Source organism: Myotis brandtii, unplaced genomic scaffold, assembly GCF_000412655.1.
Source record: "Myotis brandtii unplaced genomic scaffold, ASM41265v1 scaffold115, whole genome shotgun sequence".
Taxonomy (NCBI): domain Eukaryota; kingdom Metazoa; phylum Chordata; class Mammalia; order Chiroptera; family Vespertilionidae; genus Myotis; species Myotis brandtii.
Window position 1 is genome coordinate 18,252,127 of NW_005353967.1, and position 21,805 is coordinate 18,273,931.

Here is a 21,805-nt window from a genome sequence, read left to right on the forward strand (position 1 = left end):
TGTATCTTTCTAGGAATCTGTACATTTCATTCAAGTTATTACCCCAAAACTTACCTACAGTCATCCCCCAGTATCCATGGAGAATTTGTTCCAAAGTCCCTTATATAAAATAGTGTAGAACAATACATGCATTTGTTCCTCTGCATCCACAGTTGGTTGAATCCGCAGATGCAAAACCTGAGGATATGGAGGGCCGGCTGTATGTTTATTGGAAAAAACCCATGTATAAGTGGACCCACATAGTTCAAACCTGTGTTGTTCAAGGGTCAACTGTGTATTTTTATAGGATCAGCCGAAGCTGCTGAATAAACCAATATTTCCACTTTCATCTGTTCTTTATCTTAATCGATTCATCAAAGTTGAGAATCTTAATCCTATTGTCACAGCACACTGAGGGATATCTTCATTCCACTTACCACTAGGAACGGCATCCTTGTTGCCGTCTGATGTAAGTAATACAGTTCCAGAATGCCATCCTGAGGTTTGGAGGTGCAGAGAGTCTACGATTCTACTTTCTAGGGCCACTCTGGGACCTGTTTTCTTAGCTTGGGTTCCCTGAAATTTAGTGGTTAAGAGCCAGAAACAGGTAATTTGAGAGGTGATCAGAGGAAGCAGGATTGGGAGAACAGGGAGAGCAATGAAAGAAATGCACACCAAAAATAAAGAGGTTTTTAAAAAACTACAAATAATTGTATGTCTTTTAAATACTGTCTTTATTTTATACTTGTAATTACGATTATAACAGAAGTTATTCCCACATGGTGAACTGTTTTTAATCCTCACCTTTTTCAGGCTTTTCCAGACCCAACTTCCTCTTTTTAAACTTTATCATTTTCTGTTATATAATGTTTAGAAAAATGTTAACATAGACTTTATGTTCATTTCATTGGTTGACTTTTGGCTTGGAGACTTTATGAAATTTTAAAAACTTATCTTTGAAACTTGACATTTTCACTATAATTATATATAAATGCAAGTCTCTTTTTGCTTGAAACATAGCTTGGCTTGGAGTTTATCCCGGAGGTAATTTAAACAAGAGAGTTATATAGTGAGATTTATATTTTAAATATACCACTTCAGGGATGTATGGAGGATGAGTTTAAAAAACAACAACAAAAAAACAGACCAGACATAGATAGACTGTTGCAGTATTGTGGGCCAGAACTGAGATATTTTAAAGATTCAACCTGCTTAGTTTGTAGCAGAAAGTAATAAACAAGAGAATGGATGGATGATGGAATTGGTTTGTAGTTCTGTGTCTCTCTGGTGTCTTTACTGGCCGTGCTGTCTTTGAGGAGATGAACTCCTGCTCAAAGGGCACATCTCTGTGGTGCTCAGCTCGAGAGAGTAGTGCTCTCGGGATGACCTTTCCCAGGTCCCAGGAATGAGAGGGAAACACTGGAAGCAGAAAGAAATGGCTCCCTTCCTCTGGGACTTCTCAGAGAGGCGTTAGACATTTCTCAGAACTATTGGGAAGAAATAGTGTTAAGAACTTATCCGAGAATTTCAACGCCTTTTCTAGAATCCAAATGTGCCCATAGGCTGTTCCTTACCGAAGGTTGTGGGGCTTGCAGGTTATCCAGGCAGGATAACTTGCTGCCCTTTCACATTTTTCTTCTCCTAGGGTTGTAAAATGCCTCGCAAAGGTCCATGTGCACTTCCTGGTTGCTTCACTTAGCCCCACATTTGCAATTTCTGTTAACATACATATAGTGGAAAGGATATTCAGATTCAAACCTACATGCTGTGGGACAACAAGGATGTTTATGTCTAAAAGTAGAGACTACTTTTTTTTTTTTAACTACCATATCCTGAAAGGAAGAAGGAGAAAAGGTAATAAGAAAAGAACAGAAAAGACAAGGCCATAGGAGTGAGAGCGCTGCAGGCCTTCCTGTTCTTACCCACAGGGTCCCTAGATGAGGCTTATGCTTGGAAAGCAGACCAGCAGGAGGAGATGTGGGAAGGGATGCGGGCAGGAGGCAACCCTGCACAGACAGCTTTAACTGGTGCTGCTCCACTGGCCACTTGCTCAAAGTGCTGGAGGGGGTACTGGTGGTGGTGAGGGGGGAGTATTCCATACTGCTTGTTTAAAGGGCCAGTGTCCAGAATAACTGGTTAGAGTGAGCATCTGGAGGCTTATCTCACTCACCACAACTCCAGGCATCTGTGACTCCCGCTGTGGTCAGGGTTGATGTGACCTGACCCTGGTGGTCAGGCATTCCATGCAAGCTTCAGAGGTTTTTACTAACTCCCTTTGCCAAAGGGAAAAGACACACTTGTCCAAAAGAGCTGGTTTGGTTATTTTCTGAGATAATCATAAAGAATAACAACAACTGCAACAGAAAACCTTTGATTTTCTTTTGTATCTTTTGCAATAGGAGAAAAGGAAACCACTGTGTGTGTGACTTGGGGATACAAGCAGTAGTCTGACCCACAGGTCTCGGGTTTATCATCCTGTCCTCAGAAACCAGGTCGGAATGCTGTGGCCCACGGTTTCGGCTGCTTCTACTCGTGATGATCCAGCCTGCGTGGATTTGTGAATTACTGTTGATCCAGAATCTTCCTCTCTGCTCAACCAAACCTCACTCTCAGTCCTCTTATGAGACTTCTTGGACTATACCAGCCTACAAGGATCTCTCTCATCTAAATTTCTCCTGCCCTCGAAGTCGATATCATGCACCTATATATTGTTTCTTAGAAGCTAGCCTTGTCTTTATGCCTCAATTATAATGATCTGAGTGGCAGGAATCAGATCTCATATTTTATATATTCTCCCCATAAAGTCCAGCAGAGTGCTGAGGAAATAGTAGGTCACTATTGAAAGCATATATTCTTCTTTGAATGAGGTACTCAGTGTATTCAAATTCATAAAGATAGAAAGTAGCAGGGTGGCTGCTGGGGCAGGGGTTGGGGGGAAGGGAATGGGGAGTTGGTATTTAATGGGGACAGAGTTTCACAGTCTGGGAAGATGAAAAGTTCAGAAGATGGATGGTGAAGATACTTACACAACAATGGGAATGCACTTAATGCCATTCAAGGGTACACTTTAAAAGGGTTAAAATGGTACGTTTTGTGTATATTTTACCACAATAGAAAAAATATTTTTTTTTTTTTTTTTTTTTTTTTTTTGGCCAGAAACTGATCCAAGCCATTATGCTATTCTTTTATTAGTTACCCTAAAGGTTATAACACGAACCCTTAACTTATTATGCTTTAATATTATGTGGTGCCATGAAATTTGAATCAACTGAAACTTTCACACACTGCTAATGGGACTATAAATTGAAAAACTGGCAGCATACACTGAAATTGAACATAGATGGCTCAGCAACTGCACTTGTGCATATATCTCAACAGAAATATATGCATATTTTGGAAGATAACACATCATGAGGATAGCCAAACCATGGAATATCATGCAACAAAAAGAAATAATTTGCTATAACATACAACATAAATAATTGAGCAAAAGAAGCCCAGATCCTATCCTCTCCCAAAAAAATATCATAAACTGTATGATCTAATTTATACACAAGAGAAAAAATATTTTTAAAAAGGCACATACTATAGAAATCTCAGGCTCTTTCTTAATTGTAGGCCCAGCTGGTGCCCATGTGTAGGATCAGTATTTGTGTGAATGATACTTTCAGTTTGATGGGCTGGCTGGGCTAGCTCCATTTTTTAAACACTGGAACATTTGCATCAGGCTTTTAGTTTAGATTTATTTATTTATTTTTTAGCTCATGCCTACACGGGAAGGATTGGGTAGGAATCCAGGTCTAGGCTAGGCAGTGACCTGACCCTGGTGGTCAGACATTCCATATTCACTTCAGAGGTTGCTCTCAGAGAAATGGGAACAGCTAGTGATGATGTGACAGTGGGCAAGTTACATTAGATCTCAAAAAAAATCGGGCCTCTAATTTTGATTTTGTTTCTCATCTGTAAAATGGGGATAATTATACATAATACCTTCATCTATACTATAGATCAGTGGTTCTCAACCTTCTGGCCCTTTAAATACAGTTCCTCATGTTGTGACCCAACCATAAAATTATTTTTGTTGCTACTTCATAACTGTAATGTTGCTACTGTTATGAATCATAATGTAAATATCTGATATGCAGGATGGTCTTAGGCGAACCCTGTGAAAGGGTCGTTCGACCGCCAAAGGGGTCTCAACTCACAGGTTGAGAACCGCTGCTATAGATTCTATTGTTGTAAGGATTAACTGAGATAAATTACGTGAAATACCTCGTAGAGTACCTGAGACAGAATAGCAGGTGGAAAGTATGGCTAATTGTTTATAAATGGCAGTTGAGAGTTCTTTGATTTTGTGACTTGACTTTGGATTTGAGAAGAATGATAGTAGACCACAGGTCCTGGGAGACCACTAGTGCCTTGTCTGGGACTGGTGATCTCACGTGTAACCAAATCCCCAGAGGGCATGAGGTTGGTGGCTGTGGGAGCAACCCGACTGGGAGAGTTAAAGACTTAGGGCTCTTTCTCTCAGACTGACTATCCCACTCAGCCAGAACACATGTTCCAAGCTGTTTTCTCTTTCTTTAGTTTAAATTTAAAAAATCCTGAGAAAGGACTTGAAGAGCCCCCCAGCTTGGCTGGCTTTCTCACCTATGTGGTCAGGATGCCAGGTTTGGCTGCTCTCACTTGATCTTGATGTTGGAGTGGTAGAGGGCAGTTTTCAAAATGAAGAGATTGCTGCTTCTGGATTAAAAAAAAAAAAAAAAAAAGAGTGTTGGGCAAATAAAAATGAGGTGTTCACCCAGCACTGAAGTTCATGCTCTGAACAAGCCAAAGAAAAATCAATACAGATGAAGTATTATAGAATTGTCTGCCGGATACCTACATAATTTTATTAACCAATGTCACCCCAGTAAAGTCAATAAAAGTTAAAAAAAGAAAGAAAAATCAGCCATGAGCCCCACCCTCAAGGATCTTGTTCTTTAGTGACTGATGACCTATAGGGCGTGATAGTTTGTTTTCAAAGAACAGTTGCCTTGTGTTTCTTCTTTTCAAAGGGAGTTGAGCACATTGATCTTAAGGTGTTTTTTTTCCAAGCTGGCATCAAACGTTATTTGACCTTGGCTTAATATGGGGGGGACTTATCAGGTTGTAAAAATGAAAATGCTTAATGAAAAACACTTGAAATAAGCTCAAGGCCACATCAACATTTAATGCGAACCTCCAAACATAAGCTATTTTTACTTTCCTCTTTACTAGTATTTTCCCCCATGACTCAATACGGTGGGATGTTTTCCCCCTTTGTTCAAATAGTTCTCAATTTGAATGTGACACAGAGTTCCCATTTTCCCCATAAATTACATATTTATAGCTCATGGGAATAACCGGAATGCTGCGTGTCTCTTAAAAGTACTTCTGTGTTTGAATTATAGAGAAAATGACTTAATAGGATTCTGAACTTTTGGGTGCTCTTGATGTAGCTGGAACAGAGAGAACAGGACTCTGCGTCCTGGGCCTGGGTCCTCTTTGCTCTGAGCACCATCCTGGGAGCCTGCCCCCAACTGTGGGCTCTTCTGGCCTGGTGAGGGGGGGGGGGGCCGGCATGTGCATCGGGAGCAGCTAGTTCACCAGCAGAGGCCGTGTTGCAGTGAGAATATAGGCTTTGACCTGTGCCGAGGTGCAGCTCTGCCATCCACTAGTCTCAGCTTGGGATGGTTTCCGTTTCTCTGCTTCTTTTGTGTGTTTTTTTCCTCTCTAAACTGGCATAATAGGAGTTATGTTTAGGGTTATGATTAGAGTTGAATGAGGTTACACTCCAAAAGGCAGGGAGTGAGTCACGGTAAGTGATGGTTATTGTTCCTGAGTTATAAAGCAGGAAGGACTAGGGCAGTGGTCGGCAAACTGCGGCTCGCGAGCCACATGCGGCTCTTTGTCCCCTTGAGTGTGGCTCTTCCACAAAATACCGACTTCTGCACATGGGCCACGAAGTTTCAATCACACTGTACGTTCGCACCCGCACATGGTATTTTGTGGAAGAGCCACACTCGAGGGGCCAAAGAGCCGCATGTGGCTCTCGAGCCGCAATTTGCCGACCACAGGACTAGGGTGTCTTCTCTTCCTAGCACCCTTCTTCCCTTCTCCTTTACTTCTTTGGAAGCCTGGTGGCCACCTCCTAAGACCAGCTGAGCTTTCTGCTTAGGAGGAAGTACCCTTCATTCCCAAGAAAGCATAGTGGGATCCCAGGGTGGGGCGAGCACAGAGCTGACTTCACGCCTGCCTCTGGTCCAAGCCTCATTTGGGGGTTCATGTGGGGCCAGTCCTCTCCGGCAGTAAGAGACCACATGAGGGACTGGGAGCCTAGTACATATCTTCCTCGAAGGTCCTCAGTAAAGCAATGCTGCCTTTACACCCCTGTCCCCTAGGTGACAATGGGCAGCTAGTTGAATGTTTAAAAAATAAAATTCACAGCACAATTTATAGATAACAAAATGCTTCAATTTTAAATATACTGTTGATGGATTTTGAAATATGTATGCAGCCATGCAAGCCCCACCTCAGTACAGGTACAGAATATTTCCACAACCCCCCAAAGTTTCCTTATATCCTGTTCAGTTAATCTCCCCTTCTTCCCACCCCTTGGCAGCCACTGATTAGCTTTCTGCTACTATAGAACAGTTTGCATTTTTCTAGAATTTCATATAGTAAATGGAATGTGTTGGGCTTCTTTTATTTATCATAATGTTTTGAGATTCACCCATGTTGTTGCATGTATCAGTGGATTTTCCCTTTTTATTGCTAAGTTTTTTCCATTATATAATATACCACAAATTGTTTATTCATCCCCCTGTTGGTGAATATTTAGGTTGAATGAGGCAGTCTCAATGATTTCTTCTGGTCCTGGAATTCCATGATTCTCTTATCCCACTACAAAATATAAGGAGTTGTTTGTATAGTGAACAAAGAAGAGACTTGGAAGAGTGGTTCAGGAAGGACAGCAAGGCAGTTAAATATTTAAACACTTTGTAAAGGCAAACGAAAGAGTCTTATCCTTAGCTTAGTTTCAAGGATGCTCACCCCTGTCATTGATGGTGACCTTGCACGTCATTCCCGGAGCTGTGGAGTCTTTATTCAGTTAAATTGCAGAGGGAAGACTCCGATGGTGTCTAACCCATGACATGCCTGCCCCTGAGCTTCTCCTGGATGCTCAGCTCAATCCCACCTCTGCCTGGGAATTTTCTGTGCACTCGGACAGCAGAGGCAGGGACTGTCCTATTACTGGCAGAGGCAGGTGCAATACCAGGGGTCAGAGCCTCTCCAAAGGTGTTCACGGATCCTGATGTCAGAATCCCTTGGAGCGCCTCCAGAAAAGCCAGAGAAATGAGAGACGTTTGCCAAATCAGAATGCAAGGGCAGGGTCCAGGAATCTGCTCGTAAACTGTTTGCCAGGAGATATAATACATTCTGAACTTTGAGCACCATTCATATAGGAGGATGGCCAAGAGAGAAGAAGATTTGAAAATGGTTCAAAGCTGATATGATAGAAGTGAATTATTAAACACATTTAACTGCTTTTTGTTATTTCACAATATCTTTTAATGATTAAATGACCAGTGTTTAGTCCTTCAAACTTGTCATTCTGCAAAATCATTTTAAGTAGTATCAAGTAGTATAAGAAAATAAAGTGATATGACTGATACGACAAATTATAAGGTGACATTCATCACATGGAATCCAGGGCCTGAAGGAAAGGTTAGGGAAACTATAGATTTCTAATGAGAAAGTCAAGTTTAATTAATTGTCCTCTGTTAAATAGATTTGGATTGGGTTTGGCACCTGAAACTTAAATAGCTAATTACAAGGTCTGCCAGTGAATAGTAAGTAATCCGCACCCCCAATTTCATGTTGGAGATGTCACGATTGCTATTTGTCGAAGGAGAGGGAGTGGATACCAATTGAGACTTCCCAGGGACATCTCAAGATGAGGTGCTCTGAGAGTTGGAGAATGGGTCCCAGTTGTCAACCACAGACTGAGACAGAATCAGTAGCTTCAAAGGATGTGCTATGTACACAACTGCTTTTGAATCAGAGACAATAGGGACTGCCAGGTGGCCTCTACTTGACCCCCTTCAAGGCCATAATGTATTGAGTTATTTAAGACAATACCATCTTCCCCTGTCCTTCTAACTCTACCTACCATTCAGCCAGTTCCCTCCCACAGTTAGGTAACAGGCAGGGTTCCTGTAATTGATGTATTGAGAACATTTGACAAGATTCAACACTCATTTGTGATCAAAGTTCTCAGCCATCCTGAAGCAGAAGAGAAATGCCTTAATCTAATAAAAGGCATCTAAAAAACCTTACAGCTAGCATCAGAATGGTGCAAGACTGAATGCTTTTTCCTAAATATTGAGGAAATCACTATGGATTGTAGAGAGATGGGCAAAAGTCAGAGATATGACATCTAGGAGGTCATTGCAGTAGTTCAGGCAAAGATGACAGTTTAGACTTTGGTGAAAGCCAGAGAAATGAGAGATGCTTGAGAGGCAAAAAAGGGCTTATTCACAGATTGGATATGGGGATTGAAGGAGTGTTGTAAGGATAGCTTTTAGGTATGAGCTTACTCAACTGTATGGATGGTGCTGCCATTCATTTAGCAGGAAGGTGGGAAATGTCCATTCTCTTCTGCAGAGACCCCACCATCTGTACCATGGCCCCCAAATTTCAATTAGAACAGTCTGGCATCCATGGAAGAGATATGTATTTAGAAGGGGAGTGAGGTATTTTCAAGCCTATGAAAATATATTAAAATATACAGGCTTCCCTGACTACACCTGGGTATTGAAAAAATAAATTATTTGGAAGATGTGCTAATACTGAAATTCCAGAGAAGTGAGAATTCTATATTTCAAGGTGTTTATAACAAAGCTCTTTAACACAGTATCTAATTTAGGCATCATCACAGGTGTGTGAGATAGATTTTTTCTGATACCTGTTTTCAAATGAGAAATTGGAGTCTCAGATTTATTGATTTGTCCAATGCTAATCAATGGTGAAAGGGGTTTTTAAACTGAAGTCTCCTGATTCCCCTGTCCCCACTTTTTTCAGTGCTACAGTGAAGGTTAATTTCAGTTTTGAAGATAGTTATCAGAAAGAATTCAGGTCTGTACAGGCTGGTATTCTCTCATAGGCTGTTCCCCTTTCCTCCCACCCAGCTTAGTCCTATTCATCCTTCCGCATTCAGTTTGAATTGTTCATCTCCCACACACCTTTCGTGCCCATTCCTGCTTACTAATTTCTTCCATTTTCTTTTAAGTTTTGCCTTAAAAGAAAAACATTGTAAACAGATATTGAATTATAGTTAATGATATACATGCTGAAAGAATTGTACTGTTATCTGCAAATTACATTGTAATGTATTAAAAAATGAGATAGATTAGTAGATGGATAGAGGGATAAATGAATAGACTTGCGATAAAGAGTAAAATGTGCCCAGCTGGCATGGCTCAGTGGTTGAGCATCGACCTATGGACCAGGAGGTTACGGTTTGATTCCCAGTCAGGGCACTTGCCCAGGTTGCAGGCTCAATCCCCAATGTGGGGAGTGCAGGAGGCAGCCGATCAATGATTTTCTTTCATCATTGATGTTTCTATCTCTCTCTCCCTCTCCCTTCTTCTCTGAAATCAATAAAAAATATTTTTTAAAAGAGTAAATGTTTATTTACAGTCTGGGTAATAGATATATGAGTTTTGACTGTATAATTTTTTCCACTTCTATGTATGTTTGCAAATTTTCATAATATGAAGTAGGGAAAAAGAAAAATACATTATCATTAGTTATAACTGAGCAATTGAAACTCAAATCTACCAGAACCTTCTCAGAAGTCTTATGAGACCCACCTCAGAACCTAACCTGGGTGGTGAATGGGAAAGCATTTATCCATTAGTTTTTTTCTCATTGTGTGAATGCTGGAAAGCCTCACACCTTAGAGAATTCCCAGTGTAGCAAGCTAGAGACACAGCATAGACTGAGGTGAGATGTTTCAAATCACACCTGGGTGCAGCTGGTCAAAGCCTGTGCAGAAATGGTCTCCTGAATCAGTGCCTACACTTAAGAGTCAAATGGGAGTATCTGAAGTGCTGCGGAAGTATTGTGTTATTACCTATTGCTACATAACGGGTTACCTCCAAATTTCGTGTCTTAAACAATTATTATCCACAGTTTTTGTGGGTCAGGAATTTAGGAGCAACTTAACTGGGTGGTCTGGCTTGGAGGTCTCCCACTATATTATAGACAATATTTTAAGCCAAGGCTCAATTTATCTGAAAGTTTGATTAGGGCTGAAAGATCCATATCCAAGGTTGCTTGTTGCATGGCTGTTGGCAGGATGCTTCAGCTTCCCACAATATGGCCCCATAGTAGGACTGCTTGAGTTTCCTCATGACATGGCATTTGGTTTCCCCCAAAGTCAGTGATGAGAGAGAGAGAGAGAGAGAGAGAGAGAGAGAGAGAGAGATCCTAATGCCTTTTATGACCTAGTCTCAAAAGTCACACACTGTCACTCCCATCACACTCTTTTCCTTAGAAGTGAGTCACGAAGTACAGTCTACACTCAAGGGGAAGGGAATTAGGTTTCATCTTTTGAAGAAATGAACATTAAAGAATTTGAGGACATATTTTGAAAACACAACACGTTTCCAATAAAGTTCAACTTTTGTACTCCTTACTTTCATGTTCTGCATTAAGTCCAGCCTGTCCAAAGTAGCTCCAAACCCTACAAAGATTTAATACAGGAAGGTTAGTGGAAGTTAATTCCCTGCTGCAGCAACATGTCCCAGGCCCATAATTTATTATCTCCCTTCCCTATTATCTGCTCTAGAGTCCCTTAACCTCAGCCAGTTCTTTGGCTGATCTAGGCTGCTTTCCTGATGGATGACTCAGACCTTCATCTCTTTGAGGTCTGAGCCTTTGGTTGTCTTTGTAAGGCCACGATTGCTGCAATTGCCTATTTCATCATCACAGTCATGGAATCATCAATTGATATCCAGTGAATCTCCTGTGTCCCAGACATACTTCTCCCTGTACACATTATTTAAGAGCAGCCTTTAGCTCTTCATGGAAACCAGAGCCAGTTACTCTTGCCAGTATAGTAACATCTTTCTTTGCTTGCTGGACGGTCTACTGTCATGAGGAGGCCAAAGTTAACAGGTAGTAGTCATACTTCAACTGGAAGCCCTACCTTTCCCCCTATTGGAAACATTCTCCTACCTGAAAGTAAGATGATTGATTCAGTAGAATCTAAGAGTGTGGGGTGGGAAACATTTTTATTTGGATCAGGAGGTGTGCTGGTGTGGAGGGGCAATCCTAGTTTCAACTCATGTTTTCTGGACCAATGATGCTAGACACTGGGACATGGCACCATACACCAGCTGTGGTTTTAGCACATATATACAGTATTGTGGAGGCCTAACAACGGGATGTTGTCCCTGAGCTGATACTTTAGCTGAGTTATTAAAATGACTTTCTAAGAACTGCTTCCAGCCAGGAGGGAGTAAGTCAGTCTGGGATTACATGTTGAATGTAAGCAACTAGAAAACTAAACAAAATATAAGAAATAATTGTTTTTCAACATTGGATAAGAGTCAAGATTATGATCCCTGAGAAAAGGAAAACAAATGGAACAGGACCAACCATTACGTAGACTTTCTGCTTTTAGGTAGCTATAAGACTGTGATTCAAGGGAGGGGAAACCATGCAGAGTGTGGCAATCTCACAAAGTTAAGTAAGTAGATATTGTAGTTCAAGAAGACTATTTAAGCCCTGGGCACTGTAGTGCAATTGGTTGGGTGTCATTCCATGCACCAGAAGGTTGCCAGTTCGATTCCTGGTCAAGGGCACATGCCTGGGTTACAGGTTTGATTCCCAGTGGGGGGCCTGCGGGAGGCAACTGATTGATGTGCTCTCACATCAATGTTTCTCTCTCTCCCTCTCTCTTCCTTTCTCTCTTAAAAAAAAACAACAACCTGAAGACCTCTTAAGTACACTTAAAAATGGTTAAAATGGTAAATTTTATGTATGTATATTTTAGCACAAAATATTTTTTTAAGTTAGTTTCTACTGTTCAAGGATAAACCTTGCTTTATTTGCCAGTTCAGGTCATTCCATGTTGATGACAAAAATCAAAGAGCACGATGGAATTCAGTTACATAAAAGTGGCTTCTTTGTGTGTTTTCTACAAACTTTTGAAAACATAAATGCTTGTAGAAATTTAAATTACATTTTGCTTTTATTAATTCCTACTGAACACTTTATGCAATCTGTCATAAATGAATAATCAAAAGAAAAAAAGGTCTATTCTAGTATTTCCACTTGCCCGAGCTTTCTGACTCCTTCTTTCGAGCTCTATGCCAGTGAAGTTCCAGCAACTGAACTTTATTTATTGTAGGCCATCATTTTGTTCAAACCTCAAGAAACTATCCTTGCAATGGATTGCTCCAGGTGTCCCTGCCAGGACACTTTAAATCAGGAAGAACACTCCCATGTCAATAAATTCTCTGCTATCCACTCACCAACCCTGGTCCAACATCCTCAAGGTCCACTCCCACTAGCATGTTCAGGTTCCTGCCTGTACGAATTCGACAGAATCTTTGATTCCTTCAGTAAACTATTTCCTACTGGAGCAGGGGTGTATTTTCCCTCCTGCTTGAGCCAAAACCTGGCTCTAGTTATCCTGGAGACAGTGAGTGGAGGTTGGAGCAGATCTTGAGGACAAGAATCACATAACAAGGCAAGGTTCAGGTGAAGTCTTTTCATGTGTCCTGGCTGGTGAGGTGGTTCTCTTCTAGCAAGGGGAAGAAGGCTGGTTCCGCTCGCTTAGGGGATTAAAATCAGATTCAGTATTCTCAGACCTGTTTACCATATCCCATGTCTTAATATCTTGAAGTTTTTCTATAAGGGGCCTAACTTTGAAATAGTGACCTGTTGAGGCTTTGTATTCTGTTTCCTTTTGACTTTGTCACCTTGGATTAAATCATTGGCTTAAATTTCAAGGCAGTATTCCCAGCACCTGCAGGAGATACAGTTTTAAAAATATTGCCGTGGAGACCTTCTAAAGTTCACAGTTGCTTAAGTTGATTTTTGGCGAACCTGAATCCATCATTTCCTTTTTTTCAAGATTTCCAAAGCAGTTCACAAAAGCCAATGAATTCCCCATTCCTTATTATTATCATTATCATTACCTCCATATTATTCAAGTACACAGCTACCATATCACCCAAAGCTTCTCCCTTTCACCTGTACCTCATCCAGGAGAGAGTCAATTGTGTTGCTGCTGGATCTGTACTTACCACCAGCAATGGGTCCTCATTCCTGTCCACCTACAACATTCCATCCAAAGGGATCCTCACAAGTAGTCACTGCTCAACACTTCTGGATTGTGACTGCCAAGCTGCTTTCCACAGCATCACCGATCTTGGTATAAGAGAAGCCCTGGAGCAAAATCTAGAGGCCCATATTGGGGACTGAGGTGCTGTCAGATTACACCTTTGTGGAACTGGTCCAAGCCTACGTGGACTGGTTGCCCGCAGCAGTAGCTGGAGTAAATGGCAGGGCCGCGATGAGAAATGATGCCCAGGTGTCCTGCTACACTGAGGGTCTGCCTCCTGCCAAGTGTTAATATACAAAACATTGGCAACCCATGCCGAGTGTTTACTTGAGCCAAGGTAAATTGCTGGTCAATTCCTAGATGCATTTGACCAGAACTAGGTCAATGTCTATTTGTCTAATCAATTTTCTGACTACTGTCTTATCTGTGTGATTCTGGCACTGGGTCTGAGTCCAAGGACCATGATCCCAAATTTCTCAGTGGACTAAAGGAAAGACCAGGCTAACAATTCCCAAATTTACTAACACCTTTGCTTTCAGTCCGACATTAACCTAATGGCCTTCATTCACCAACATAACTTTGAACAGTTTTCAGTGTCAAGACTGAATAGTTTATTTCCCTGTTCAGTTATTATATAACCTATTATATGACCTAATACACCCACATAAAAAATTACCAACATTTTCCCAACCAATTTATTAGTGGTGGCACCTACTAATATCTTCAGTATGGGGAAAAGGAGGACAGATTCAAGACGGTCAGCATTCTTTTACAAAGTTATCATTGCTTAACAAACACATTGTTTTCAAAACACTTTATTAGGGAAAATTTTAAACATACATAGAATAGAAAGACTAGAATAACAAATCCCTAGGTACCCACCACCCACCTCTTAAGGATCTTTACCAAGACTCCAAAGGAATCTAGAATTCTAGGCACACTTTACAGGTAGCCAAGATGGCCACTGTATGAGAAAAATGTTTTTCCTTACCATTCCCATCACAGCTTGAATGAGTAATCACATTGCCCACCCTGGAAATGGATTTCTTTTCCTCCCGTGGGTTTATTGGCTTGAGTTCTCTTTAACCAGAGGGGGTCAAGGCCAGAGATGAGGAAGGGTCTAGCTGAGCCCATCAGAGGGAGCAGTGCCCTCCTATTTCTCATCATTCACTGTAAATTCATGCTGATATCTTGTCGGAGTTTTGTTTAGCTCTGTTCTTCTCCTTCTGCTGGGATACCGTTCATTTTTCTTGGACTGTGAGATACAGTCTGTGACCTTCACCTGGGCTCCAGCGTTACTGTCTGTAGTATTTCCCAGTAAATGAATTGGCATAACATGACCGACCTACTTGTATACTGTTTGACTCTTGCATTTTGATCAGTCTAGGCTGCTTATTGTTTTCCATCTTAGTTCAGAGCAACTAGAAAAAATTGTTTGAAATAGAATTTTTTTAGTATGTTTTTCTAATAAAATTATGTTTTTCCAAATCTCCTCCCATCTCACTGTTTTCACACTGAAGTGCAGTTGTTTTTTCACAGTCTGGAGCACTGAAAAACGTGAACTGCACTGTATGCTGATCAGCATCCATATGGACTTCTGGACATATTTTGGGCACTGCATTTGAAAGGATATATTGGCAAACTGGAGTGTGGCAGGGGGAGAGCTAAAGTTATACAGCTTCCACACAGAGAGTAGCCAAGTTTAGCCATGCTCTTAACCAGTACACATACGGCCTCTCACTATACCCTGCCTCCTCTCATTAAGGAGTTGGGTGAATTCCCCAAAATATATTTTCTAACTCCATGAGTCTTTGATTTCCTGACCTCTGACTTCAGCCAGCCTCATGCTCTTCCCAGAGAGATACCAGGCTTTCTTCCCAGAAGCCGGGTTGAAATGACAGACCTCTGGAGACCTTCTCTCCCTGCTTCAAGTGGATTGTGTCTAACAGGACGCACTTTAGTGTGGGCTCCCGACACCTAGGCAGAGCAGCTGAAGATACAGTTTTGTGTTGTCATGATTTGCCCTCAGTGACCTTTCCTTTTGTATCTTTCACCATCACTTGTTACCAGAACACCACATGAACCCTGTGGCTCAAGTTCGTCACCTTCCCACCCCTGTTTCACCACTGATTTTCCCAGGGAAGGAGCTAATGCCTTTTAACTTTTCTTCCAACATCTAGAGATGTATTATGGAGTAGCAGAAAGAAAATGGATTTGGACATTCAAATATCTGAGTTTAAGTCTAAATGTGCAAACTTGAGCAAAGCCAATTAACCTCATTTATCAATTAATAAAATGGGAGAGATAATACTTAACCAGGGATGAATTCAGGTTTTATGGAGCCTGAAGTTTATACTATTTGGAAGAGCTCTTTTAAACAAAAGAATACAAATTGTGAATACAAATGGGATGGGCACAAAATGTATTTGTTTAGAAATAATGCTCGTGGCCATATTAGGTGAAGTATGATGCATTGGAAGTCGGAGTGAAAAGAAACAGTCAACTTAACAAAGGCTGTTTTTTTGTATAATTTATAAAAACATATGACATGTGAGCATATTTCTAGGGCTCCTTCCTAGAGTTAGGAAATGGTCCATTCATTGAGGGGTCCTGAAGCCTGATTGATTAGCATCATGGTAAATTTGCCTCTGTATCTCAACCTCACAGAATGCTGAGCATTAAATCACAAGACTAAATATATGCAAACTTTCTTTGTAATTACTAAACACTGTGAGATATTACTCATTATTTTGATGCCCAGGACTAAGCACAAATGTTTATTCAGTAAGTGATAAAACAGATGAAATTTGCTCTCACCAAAGTACTATACAAGGTTATTGTGTTAACTTCCCTTAGGCCTTTACAATGGTCAGAATAATATATGCACAATTTTTTTTAAAAGACTCAAATATTGATAAAAATCTTGTGAAATAGAAATCCCATTTCCCATCTTTATATTTTGCAGTCAATCCAGTTCTTCCATATTGCTAAGTAATATGTATTATATTGCTTTCTCCTGATTTATCAATATTTATCTAGGGGCTTTATTATGGTAGATAAGGATTTCATGTTCTTCTTCCCAGTCTCCCGGTATAATTTTTATGACTGTCATAATATGAAGACTTGTTTACAACCGAACCATAGTAGACTATGATTATATTTATTTTCATATATACCTTTAAGATTTTCCCCAGAGTTGATCATTGTGAGACTTTTTTTCATTTGCTTAGTTTTTCATTGTACTGTGCTTGAGTTTTCCTACTCTGTACCATAGCATTTTATATGTTTTCCCACACAGTTAAATTCCCCACCCTGCAGAGAGCCACGGAGCCCTCCGTTCCTCTGCTCCAGATTGGTCTTGCTCTCCATGCAACAGTGTGGAGCTTCCTTGTCCTACCATGCTAGAAATTTGCTTCATCCCACTTCTGTGTTTATTCCTGAATTTCTCACCTTCCTCTTTCTTGGTTTAGTTCCCCCACTTTTTTTTTGGTGGATCTTATTCTCCAGTAGCTTCCTGAGAAAAGGTATGTATGGCAGGTAAACTAACTGAGACTCTGCATGTCTCAAAATGTCTTTATTCTAGCCTTGTAATTGACTGACTATTTAGATGGATATGGAATTCCAGGTTTCCAGGTGTAAAATTATGTCACTCAGAATTCATGGGGCATTCTTATTGTCTTCTAGATTCTGGTATTGCTTCGAGAAGTTCTGCCATACTAATCCCCAATTCTTTGTACTTAATGACTTTTCCACTTTGGAGGTGATCTAAATTGCCACAATAGCGTGTGTGGTACATTATATTATTGCTCAAAAAATTTACTGTTCTCCCTCGTGCCCCCTCCCATTTACATGGGTAGCATGTACTCCTCTGCCCTTCAATTCTAGGCTTGGCCATGTGACTTATTTTGGCTAAAGAGATATTAGCAGATAGGTTGCAAACACAGGGTTAAAAGGCACTTGTGTGGTTGAACTTGCTGTCTCATGCTATGTCATTAGAAGCAGCAGAACATGCTGATAACTAGCTCACTGGTGCTAGGAGGAGGATGAGTAATACATGGAACAAAAGCCAATCAGTCCTAGCCAAGTTCAACCTCAATCAGCAGAGCTGCCCAGCTGAGCCCCGCTGGGATCTGCCAACCCGCAGCTGACTCACAGATCAATGATAATAAATTACGGTTATTTTAAGCCACTGATTTTTTTTGATGATTATCATTGTAGCACTTAGTGGCAATGCTACAGTGCTACATTGGTATCAGAAATTAGTATATAATTGGTATTAGAAATTAGTATCAGTAATAGGAAATAGACATAAGAAAAATAAAACTTAAGTGGCAGCCAGTCTTCAAGGAAAATATAGATGGAATGGAGAGAGCCCAGGAATTCTGGGATTCGCTGAGTTGGAAGATAAAACTTGTCATCTCCAACTTAGGTACTGAGTGGTAAGTCAATTAAGTTGTCTTCTCTGTCCTGGAAGGCTCAGCAGTGCCTCCTCACAGGGTTAGATAACCTGTGCTGGCTATAGGTTTGCCTTTCTTATGCAGAGCTTCAGCAAGCACCACTGTCTGGGGACTTCAGGAATGCCTGATCTATAGTCATGGAATCATACCCAACATGGTATCAGCCAGGGAATCCACTTCAGACCAAAAAAGGCGTGAGAGTAGGTCCATGACCATGGGATGCACTAGTCATGTTACATCCACAGCATCTAGAACAGCGGTTCTCAACCTGTGGGTCGCGACCCCTTTGGCGGTCGAACGACCCTTTCACAGGGATCGCTTAAGACCATCCTGCATATCAGATATTTACATTACGATTCATAACAGTAGCAACATTACAGTTATGAAGTAGCAACGAAAATAATTTTATGGTTGGGTCACAACATGAGGAACTGTATTTAAAGGGCCAGAAGGTTGAGAACCACTGATCTAGAAGGAGCCAGCCTGTGAAGCTCTGAAATGGTTACTAAGGCCCAGCTACAGCTCTGGCTTGGAGACAGTACTCTGAAAGGTTGGGCTGCCATCCTTCAGGAAGTACTATACACATTAAATTGGGTCCTTTATATCAGTGGTCGCCAACTGGTGGTACGGGGACCACTGGTGGTCGGTGAGGTCCGAAAGGTTGGCGACCACTGCTTTATATGGTGTTGTGTCTTCAGGAAGAATAAATGGGTTTGGGAACCAAGGGGTGGAAACAGGAGTTGACCCACTTGTTATCACTCCCAATGACCCAGTGGGGTTGTCTTTCTTATCTCCATAACTCTGGGCTCTGACGGATTATAGGTCCTGCTACCCACATGAGGTGCACTCTTGACAGAAGACACCAAAAGTGTCCCATTGAACTATATGCTAGGGATGCCACTAGGGCCTTTCGGATACTGTCTAGCCAAAGACCAGCAGGTGAAAAGATGAGTCATCACCTTGGCAGAGATACTTGTCCTTAGTGAACAGGAGGAAATCGGGCTGCTTTCACATGATGGGGGCAAGGGGAATGTGTGTGGATCCCAGGTGATTTTCATGGGCATCTCTTTCTACACCTTGTTCAGTCTTTGGATGGACTTGGGCAAAAAATCCTGCCTGAAAAGAGTGTGATTATCAAGACCCCGCTAAAATGCAAGTTTGGGAGGTAAGCTGCCAAGAGCTGCAGAATTAATAGCTAGTGGTGGTGGTGGTGGTGGTGGTGGCGGGGGGGCGCTTAGATGGAATAATGCAGGTGGGAAAGGATGAGTACCTGAGTACCAGTTGTGGTCTTAAGACATATGACATCACCAGGGGTTATTTCTTCCCACTAACTTCCCTCTTATTTCTTCTTGGGAACCATGGAGAATTGGATCTGTGCATGGCAAGAAATGGATTTGTGAGTCATGGAGGTGCGCTACTTAGATGTCCCATTAAGACAATATGCCATGGAAAGCATAGTTGACTGACAGCCCAGCTGCCACACATCTGGGTCCACTATGTGCACACAGAGGCCATACTTCCCTTAGGCGGCTTCCAGCCAATAACTGAGTAAGGTGAGGGTGTTATGGCCTGGCTATGCCCACCTGATGTGAGGCTCCTCTAGCAAACAACTTACGGCTCAGAGGCTCCCTTTTGGCCTGGCTGAGACTTTGCAGAGTAGTGCTATTGTGTGAAACCTTTTCTACTCAAGTCTTTCTTTCCTTTCACAGGTTTCAGACCTGCAATGTGGTCTGAAGCTTCTCCCTACCTACTCTTGCTCTCTGTCCCTTTATTTCTCACAGGCATTACCACCAGTAAATCTCTTGCACATCTAATCTTGTCTTGATATTTGCTCCCAGGACCTTTCCCATAGTGGTTTTTTGTTTTGTTTTGTTTGTTTGTTTTGGGCAGTAGCAATTGAAATAGTATGACTTGGTATGGTTTTCATTCATTGGGCTAAGTACTTGGAGACCCTTTTAATTGAAGGACTCAAGATTTTCAGTTAGAGGACATTTTATTTCTTTTTTGAAATTTTCTATCTAAATTTCTCTTTCTGGAATTCCTATTAGTTGGATATTGTACCTCCAGGATCAAGCTTCTAATTTTCTTATCTTTTCTCTTCTATTGCTCATATTTTTATCCTTGTCTATTTTCTGGGAAACTTTCTCAACTTTATCATCCAATTTAAAAAATTTCAATCTCTGATGCTTAATTTCTAAGAGCTCATTCTTATTTTCTAATTATTTGTGGTCCGTGGTATCCTGTCTTTATTTCAGGAGTGTGCTTTCTCTTCTTATCTTTCTAAGGATGCTGTTTCTAGCTTTTTCTCTTTCTTTTCTTTTATTTTTGGTCTTTGAAATGTTTATTTATTCCCTACATTGTCTCTACTTTTTCTAAGTGGCCTTTTCTGTTTGTTTGGTTTGGTTTTTGTTTCTGCCTTTCATGCAGGAAACTTTCTAAATGTCTATTGATTCTTGGCTATCTGTTCTTATTTAAGAGTTAGTCACTAACTAGCTAAATGGAAAATCTGTGAGCTTGGGAGGGGCTTGTCACTCTCTGGCTCCACCGCAGTGAATATGGCAGTCAGCTGGCTTTTTCATTGGGGAAACTCACATGTCAATATCTATTGGACTTCTCACTGGGACCATTAATGTCTGGAGAGAAGACTGTTTCAATCTGCTTCTTAAAGGGTATAAGGCTAGCTGCTGGCATTTTTGCAGCTAAGTTGAGGAGGACATTTGCATTACTCAGTATTTTTACTGTGGATCTAATCTCCACCATACTAAATTTCTTTGGGGGGGGGTGTCATTGTTTCCCCAAAAATATATATAGGAAAGGATTTTTATCACTTTGTTTGGGTTATGGATGATGACCAAGTGCTCAGTAAATAGATTTGGAGCAAATCTCCCTATTTTCATTAGTTGCCTCACCCCAACTAGTACCTCAGCCTCAGCTTTTCAGAGGTTGTGAAGTGCAACATCAGTTTGCTTCTTGGTGATATCATTCTCTGGAGGTTCTTAAGTCCTACCTTTCTCCACTCTTTAAAGGCCACAATCTTCTGGTTACTTTCTGTCTTCATATATTGTGCGTTAAAAACAGAAGGGTCTACATGTTTCTTCAGCGCTGCTTGTGTGTTTCTGTTTCTCATCTTACCTGTTGCTGAGAGGGGGAAGGAGAAAGAAAAGTCTTTTCTCCACCATATTTGAAATGAAAGTCTTTTCCAGGCTTTTTTTTTGCATTAAAATAGTAAATGACTAACTCATAACTGGCTTGTGTAGATTATCCCAGCAGAGCCTGGCCTGGGAGGATGCAGAGAACCAACAGTGCAGTTGTACACGGATGCAGCTGGATTGAATGTCAAGAGCAGGAACATTGTCGAGCTGGGAAAGAGTACTTTTCCAAACAGCCAGTTCAAAAACAGGATAAGAACTGCCATTGGGTTGATGGTGGGTCGGTCAGGTGTGGAAGAAGGAACAGGTATGATATGCTCTGGAATTGCTGGGATGGTCAAGGCGGAGTCGAGGTGAAGCAGCTTGTTTGAGTTTCTGTCCCAGCTCTTTTGGGAGCCATGTCAGGCCTGCCTTGATGCCACCGTCTTAGGAAGACTGCTCCCTGGTTCTCAGTGTCTTAACACAAAGTGAGAAGCACCAGTGGTCAAATTCCAGTGTCACAAGTACCCTTTGTGTACCCGCAGAAACGACCTCCTTACCTACATTTCAAAAAAGTCATATTCTTACTCTAGCTATGAGTTCTATTTACTTTTCTCACATTATCTGGATCTTGTCCAGTTTGGGTATTTCTCCCCTGCAGGAGTTAAATAGGGTGTGGGATGTTACAGAGATTGGCCATCATTAAAGCAAAGGGGAGACTTCAAAGTCTGAGATGGTGAAGGAGGACACCTAACCTACAGACAAACCAGAGCAAAGGCACAGACATGCTGGCCACCCACAAGTCATTAAAAATAAGAACAGTTGAAGAAGAAGAAGAAGAAGAAGAAGAAGAAGAAGGA

At 41.2% G+C, this 21,805-nt stretch overlaps 1 long non-coding RNA gene across 1 annotated transcript; it reads right to left on the reverse strand.

Moving 5' to 3' along the window:
• Nucleotides 1-4,334: 4,334 nt before the first annotated feature.
• On the reverse strand, nt 4,335-13,496 carry LOC102241386. The gene is made up of 3 exons (XR_313120.2): nt 13,323-13,496; nt 10,704-10,750; nt 4,335-4,722 (listed from the first exon to the last, which is right to left on the reverse strand). It is a non-coding gene; the product is annotated as an uncharacterized LOC102241386 (long non-coding RNA).
• Between the last annotated feature and the right edge of the window lie 8,309 nt (nt 13,497-21,805).